This window comes from Lepisma saccharinum, chromosome 17 (assembly GCF_977018435.1).
Source record: "Lepisma saccharinum chromosome 17, izLepSacc3.1, whole genome shotgun sequence".
Classification (NCBI taxonomy): Eukaryota; Metazoa; Arthropoda; class Insecta; order Zygentoma; family Lepismatidae; genus Lepisma; species Lepisma saccharinum.
The window spans coordinates 62,498,220-62,505,733 of NC_139245.1; the positions used below are offsets into that span (position 1 = coordinate 62,498,220).

The 7,514-nt window shown below is 37.5% G+C and overlaps 1 protein-coding gene across 1 annotated transcript in view; it reads right to left on the minus strand.

The window, feature by feature from the left end:
* Nucleotides 1-3,268, minus strand: part of LOC146001326 (uncharacterized) — a 49,925-nt gene extending 46,657 nt beyond the window's left edge. Inside the window, exon 1 of the mRNA XM_083138639.1 lies at nucleotides 3,178-3,268. The gene's annotated coding sequence lies outside the window, so the exon portion shown is untranslated. The remainder of the gene's footprint in view (nucleotides 1-3,177) is intronic.
* Nucleotides 3,269-7,514: the final 4,246 nt, after the last annotated feature.

Sequence of the window (7,514 nt, forward strand, 5' to 3'; positions counted from 1 at the left end):
TACATACCACACAATGACCTTTTAAGTATTGAATATGTTTGATATTGATTTCGTTGAGGTACCATACACCATAAGATATGCCATTTCATGACGATTGGTACTTATTCCTGCAAATTGCAACACAAGTTCAGTATTTATACAAGCCTGAAATACACAATGCGGAACTGTTCCGATTTAATGCTATGTAAAATTCCAATGCTCGAGTGCGAGGGAAATAATTTCGCAAATCATCCTTCAACTCACTCCAGCTATGCTCAAAAGGCAAGCTCAAAAGGTTTCATTGACACAACAGTACACCACATTAAATCATACGAGCATCTTTCAGCTAATTTCTTCTTCTTCTTTTTCTCCTTCTTCGTGGCCATCATTACAATATATTTGTCAAGCTGCTTTGTCTTTCATTACGAACAGACGTGATGTCAACTGATAACCAAAGCCGGGGACAAAAAGTATGATATTCAACAGTTGGTAGCAGTGTTGCTGCAATGGTTCCACAATGATAGCAAAATAACAAATATATACATTGGGTGTTACAATGATAGTGGTGCGAATGGCCTTCACAATGATATCGGAGTGAATTTACTAGAGATTTATCCAAATTTTACAAATAAAGTTAAACAGGCTTCTCAGTACGATATGATATATAAATATACACGTTAAAAAACGAGTATACTCAAAGATTTCCAGTGGTTGCCACACTCCTGCAGAGTATAGTGGTTGCCGTAATGATACCGGGATTTATTTATATATATATATATATATATATATATATATACACACACACACACACTAACGCGTGTGCGCATGTATATACTACGCTTATACTACTTCAAAGGTAGTACCTATAGGTATAATGTGAAGGCATCGAAAATATTCCATTTTAGAACAGCACACGAATTTCCTATTGTTTTTTTAAATTAAAAATTGGCTTAAATATTTTTTTCTTTGTTTTTTTTAGTATTTATGGTCATTTTAAAAACAGATTTTAACCAGATAACAATTCTGAAAAATATAAAGCTCTGGACCTTTTTCATGGGCTCATTTTGAATTTAACGAAACTGAATATCAGGAGTTTGAAATGTGAAAATTGTGAACAAAGATACAGCTATTGATTTTTAATGCAGGGTGAGATTAAAGGGGGTGAGGAGGATTCCACACAGGTCAATGAACTAACTACATAGTAGCAAGCACAATGTAGTAGAATAAGTTTACAATGGCTTGAATTTCTGTGGTAGCTAAGTAAGATAAATTAAATAATGCTTGTAAGTTATAAACAATATACCTAGGTACTTGAACCTTTTTTATTGAGCGAATTGAAAATATGTTCCTTCAACAGTAGCACCTTGCGTCTGTCAAATTATCTAGAGGAGTACAGGGGGTACAACGGGATTTTCAGATTTAGGGGGTACAGTACCCCCTTCAAAAATTTGAGGGGGTACAATGTACCCTTGTAACCCCCCGTTACTGCGCCACTGTGCAAGATGATTCTGGAAGTAAATTATGGAGTTGTAGGAAGGTTTCAATGTCAAAAATCGGGGCATGGTACAGGATATGTTGTGCAGAGAATAAATACACAACGGATTGATTCCATTTGGCGAGTGGCTAAGGTTTTCTTCCAAAACAAAAAAGTTCCTTCAGATTCTCTTGCGGACCACTTAGTAGAGTTCTAATGGAAAAGGAGTATGGATTTGGAAAAAAAAAAAAAAAAAGAAGTTCCAAAAACTTATAGATAGTGTAAAATACATTTATCCCAAGTAACAATTTGGTGCATCGTTGAAAACCATTATTGTTCCACTTGTTTCCAGACTGCGACATTTCTTTTGGTAAGTACTTTTTTTGGTAACACTTTATTTTACCGGAGATGGATTTCTTCAAATTTACAGGAGAAAGTACTTACACAAATCATTTTCTGTAGCGTTGTTGATGTTTGGGAATGTAGTTTTTATCCATTTTAATGCGAATGCATGTGGTTTTCTATGAAAATCTATTTCCCTCGTGCTATTGCTGCTGCTGCCATTTGCTTTCTGCATGAGAGCACAATGCGTAAACCACGTAGTCAAGCGTTTCAAACCACACTGTGTTATCGCAACAAGATGACGTGTCAAAGATGCGTCGTGAAGTTGTTGCCAGGTTTGGAAGATGTCGTGGAATTTGTAATTCAACATGGAATCTTGAAGAAAGAAGTGGAATGCAGGACATGGAAGGTTAAAATTAAAAGAACTCCATGTATTTTCTTTCATCGAGAAAAACCGATGTTGTCCGTATATGCTAAATTGAACAAAAGGAGTGCTAATGGAACGTAACCTAACAGACCTAACCTAGTAGGCATACCTCATCCCCGTGATGGTTCGTCAGGCTATCGTGAATTTTTGGGCTAAAGTCAATGGTTTGTGGGGATAACGTCAATGGTTTTTGGGGCTACCCGTGGATGGTTTGTGGGGCTAACATCAATGTTTTTTTGGGGCTAAGGTCAATGGTTTAATAATTACTCTATGTCAAAAATTCAATTTTTTTGGTGAAAAAATTTCATGAAATGTTTTTATTTATTTTTAAATTTAGGTATTTTTCGGTGAACAAGGTTACAACACTGCATGCACACTCCAAATCGACAAAACACTGGAACAACACAAGACGAACGGGTAAGCTATCGCCATATTGTGTGTGGAAATAAGGAACAACAGTAAGTACTTGTTAATCTAAGAAATATACATTATTTTCGTTAGAAATTCATTATTTCACCTAAAGAAATGTTCCACAAAGCAGAAAAGTACCTTAGCAATGTAAAAAATTGCGAAATAAATCATTGATAGGTGTCTCACGTATAGTCAAGTAGTACCCTTTTGTTTTTTTCCTTCTTTCCGGTTTCTGCTTACGATAGCCCCACGAACCATTCACGCTAGCCTCAAAAACCATGCACGGGTAGCACCACGAACCATGCATGGGGACGAGGTATGCCTACAAGGTTAGGTTAGGTTCCATTAGCACTCTATTCATCAAAAAATCCCTCCTTACGTTCAATTCTGCATATCCGGACAACGGATTTTCTAGATTTCCTCGTACATCGTTGCTTTTCCTCGCATCAGGATTCATGTTTTTTTCATTCCTTGTACAATAAGCTTTCCAACGATATATGAAACATATCCCTTAGGAAAAACATCATCTAATACAGACTCTTACCTTATCTTGTTTGAGTTGCTTTCCACGCATAGATTAAGCTGTGTCTAAATTTGAAAAGCAAAACAAAGACTTTTTCTTCTTTGAACTGCGAACATTTGTTCTCGGTACAGGAAATGTAGACAGATCATCGCCTACTATCTTGAGTAAGGATTTCACTAAATTTCTTCCACCACATCTCAAAATCATAAATTATAATTTTCTCTCGCGGAGATTTATAATTATTATTTTTGTACCAAATAAGCGGAAGATCTGCAACGTTGCCAGTTCTCTTTGTTGCGTCTTCTCTGGCATTAGGGGTGTGTAGGTGGCAGCACACATATTAATGAGCAATTGCACATTCCAATATCTACCTGTATCGACTAAAAAAAAATGATTTATCTTGATTCGCTTCTGCGAAAGCAATGGGATTTAGTGTTGACACAACAGCATGAAGCTACAGATGTTCTTTGTTTCGGCCAAACTTGCCCACATTGTTAGATGTTGTTTCCAGATTTCTTATCAGCCATAGTTGTTGCACAAGGGCGGTATTTTCATTGATTCGACAATGGACATTTCCACTTTGACATGAAAAACGTTTTAAATCCATTCAATTTACAGATAATGACACAAACATGAGATGTGCAAAATATCTCGGCGATATTTGTTTCGGTTCTCGAGAAACACGCCTTCAAAAACAGCTGAAATTCACCTCCTACGTCACAGATTTGAAAACGTTCTCTCCACAGACAGGAGGTCCTCTGACGTCATCGCTTAGAAATGCGTGGAGGCGGGGCTTCTGCTCGTCCCGTCAACCTAGCACGAGCTTCGGAAGCGACAGAAAATTCACTTGTTACTGTGTAAAACAAGTATCTTACAACTTCCAGTGCAAAAATCTGTGCTCCATTTCTTGGAGATGAATTATGCCCTAGCAGTATAGTAGTATTTACTATAATTCAGCCACTCGGTAGAGGGTTTTTCCATTAGGGTGACAAAGCAAACCTTGTAACAGTCAATGGATGAACACAGTCTTGTTCATTGCGAATACATAGGTTAGTTCTGACTGGCAAGAACTTAATGTTATAGGAATGCCTTTTCTGGAATTACAATTATTTTCGTCATAATATTTTCTTCACAAATTTTAAGATAATACTTTTAGAACACACTGGTTTACACGCCAATTTCTGCAATATAAGAGGTGATAAATTATAAAAAGGTACGGTGAGTTTTTAAATTTCGTGCAGTAAATGACAGTTTTCTTCAGTTAATATATATTGCAAATTTTTGTATTTAGCCTACTTTTACGTCGCTTTTCCGTTCACTTTGTTTAACCGCAACGATGAGAACGCATGGTTAATTTATTATGTATCATCTCTAACATCACATTTCTTCCCACTTTTGGCTAATCGCTACAATGAAGATGAATAACTACAAGCAGTATTCGAAGTCGGAGTGCAGGAGTACACCCCCCCCCCCAACACACACACACACACACTACCACCAACTGCACAATCTAAGTATCACCCAACCTGTCACGATAAGAGACGAACGTTTTCTTCTGTCCCATCTCATTTCGAAATCATTCACTTGTCCCATCTCCTTTTATGAGACGAGACGGATGCCTCGTCTCGTGAGCAACACTAACATTAACAATAGAAGCATCCCCCTAGCTGTCCCCAAAGTCTCGAGCAAACATCCTCCCATGTAACAATTTCCAGTTCAATGAAATGTCAATCACAAGGAAACAGTCATGCCCAGGTCGAGAGTCAAACCTGGAACATGCGACTTCCTCAGATAAATCATGAATTTTGTGCATAATAATTACAATGCCAGTTCATTCCTGCTAATTCTGAATCTGGAGATTGGTTTGCATATATAAGCAGGATAATATTCAGTTTTCGAGGGCTGTACCGTCGAAACGAGGTACATACGAGGTAATAATAATAATAAAAAATATTAAGAAAGTTTTTTTTGTATTTATAATGATAAGCCTTTCCATCCGTTGTTAATTCTATATTTTTCGAGACTTGAGACGAGAACGAGAATTGCCCTCCCAAACCGAGACGAATGTTTATAAATTGAGACGAGACTGTGAATGAGACATTTACAAATAAACGCGAGACAGACATTTACAACTCTCAATGAGAACGAGACCAAGGCTGCCATGTCTCGTCTCGATAGGATCCTTAGTGGTGAAGTTGTGAACCAACCAATTAATGCGTTAGAGGTAACGAGATGAGGCGGCTTTTCCCGCAGTATAAAATTCAAAATAATTATATCGTACCATTTCAGTATGGGATATTGTTATACACATGGGCGTATATATAGTTCACGGGGGGGGGGGGAGGGATGAATCAACCTTTGGTATGATTAGGGTTGGTTTATTTCGTAAGTGAAAATCCAGGACACTGCTGGCCGGAAGCTTGTTGGTGAGCAGGGGGGGGGGAAGGGTGCTGGACCCGACAATGTTGTGTGTATGTAGTCACACTACTTATTAGTATTTTTTTAAAGAACTAAATTTCTTTAATATGATTCGAGGGGGAAAAATAACTGATTTGACAGTCTCAATGTAGTTTCTTATCGCAGAAATTCCGAAACTATCAGGAAATTGCAGATATTGGTCTGCAGTCCCATGTGGTGTGTGGAATTACGAAATTTCCTTCCCATCCGTATCCCATCCGTATCCCGTCCTATACATCTCTAATTTAAGAGAATTAAATAAGTCCGAAGGAATTTTTCATGAACAAGCGGATAGAACAAGGAAACTGGTAATTTTAGAGAACCAAAAAAAGAGGGGGGTCGGACCCGTTGAATCCCCCTTAAATACGCCCATGGTTATACACATTATTTCCTTGTAATAATTATACATAAACCAAGTATAGATGTGTACTGTGCAACTAATGTAATCTTCTGTGTATTTTCTCTTATCTGCACAAAAATATTTGATCATAATTTGGCCAACAGAAATGGAACACAAACTGAAATTGCTTTATAGAAAAGAAAGTTAAATAGGCGTTATAAATAAAGTGAAGAATGTGAAAATTCCTATTTTGCACTACATAGGTTACGGTAAATATAGATAAATATAAGTTTAAAAAATATATTTGAGTGTCTTGTCAGCAACCAATTTTATAAGCAATATTTTTCGCATGGCCTGAGAACACACACGCAGCTGAACCCTTTCATTTATCTTGCACGTGAGCAGCACGGATATTTCATAGAAGAATGATCATTACAAAGCATAGCTTTCCTTTCTCCTATCGCACCTTCTTCCATTATTTAAATCGGTACAGATTTGTAAAACTGCTGCACGTGTTCGCTCACCGTGGGCTACCCATCCGGAAGTGGACGCTCGAAGCAGACGACAAACGAGCTCTCCCTAAGGAGTGACGTAGTAACATGGCGGCGACGTGTTTTCAGCGCAACGTTAGCGTCGCAACTTTGGAAGTCTCGTTTCTGCCTTAAACTGGACGCAGAGAAACGCGAGAACTTGCAGGGGTCATTTTTCCAGGGTGTAGTTTTTAAAATTGTTGTAAAACAAATTGAGTGAAAATGTCCATTCCGCGCTCAATGCGACAGCAAAACAATAGACCTGCACCTGCTTTTTGCCTCGGAGCTCAAACAATGGAATTGCATGTAACACAGTGTCATATTTCCTTCTACTTTGACCAATAATTTAGATTCATAGACGGGAATTTTGAGTCACGTGAAGCTGACCCCACCACATGATGAAAATGAAAAACGAGTATGACAATATTTAGTGCCAGTTGCAGCTATTAGTTGCCGTGTGTGGGGGGGTGGGGGGCATTTTTTGCTACTTTTGCCCCCGCACTATGCTAAACCATAGCTACCAAGAGAAAGTAACTGTATTTGCCACCCTTCCTAAGGTGACCAGACACATACATTAAAAAAAGAGGACAGAGCATAGTTAAAAAGGAGGACTAAGTCATAGAAAAGAGGACACCCCAAAAAATAGCAACTCATTTTGCCATTACTTACAATTTAATCAATATTAAAAAGAATACCAACACTTTGCTCACAGATAATTCTGATCATTTTCTCAATAATTTCCTCTTACCTTTAAGCAACGAAAGCAAACCCCTAATCTGCTATTTAACAAATGACAATCATAAATAAGAATATCTATAATTTGTAGCACAGAATGTTACTATTTTTCCAATTCTTGGATATTAGAATGCAATACCCTCATAAGTGAATGCAAATGTAACAAGTAAGCTTCGCTTTAACTTATTTCCAAAAACCTAATTTAATTTTTAGGTAGTTTAGATTGGGTCAAGAAATATCATTTTAATGCCAGGAACATTTCTAGCAGTCTTTCAACAGCAGGGGAAAGTAACAGC